Raw genomic sequence first — 200 nt, forward strand, 5'->3', positions numbered from 1 at the left:
AAAGTATAAATAAATAATAAATAAAATAATATATAAAAAATTTTTTTAAAATATAATATATATTTTAATAATAAATAATATATATTATAATATATATATATTAAAATAAAAATAATAATATATTTATTATAGAATATATGCCCCTGTACTATACTATGTTTTAAACATATCACAAAACATAATCATAAAACATACATTAT

At 9.0% G+C, this 200-nt stretch overlaps 1 protein-coding gene across 1 annotated transcript in view; it reads left to right on the forward strand.

Moving 5' to 3' along the window:
* LOC119585906 (achaete-scute complex protein T4-like) overlaps positions 1-200 on the forward strand; it is a 28,421-nt gene that overhangs the window by 1,706 nt on the left and 26,515 nt on the right. The window lies entirely within an intron of this gene.

Source organism: Penaeus monodon, chromosome 20 (assembly GCF_015228065.2).
Source record: "Penaeus monodon isolate SGIC_2016 chromosome 20, NSTDA_Pmon_1, whole genome shotgun sequence".
In the NCBI taxonomy this organism is placed as follows: domain Eukaryota; kingdom Metazoa; phylum Arthropoda; class Malacostraca; order Decapoda; family Penaeidae; genus Penaeus; species Penaeus monodon.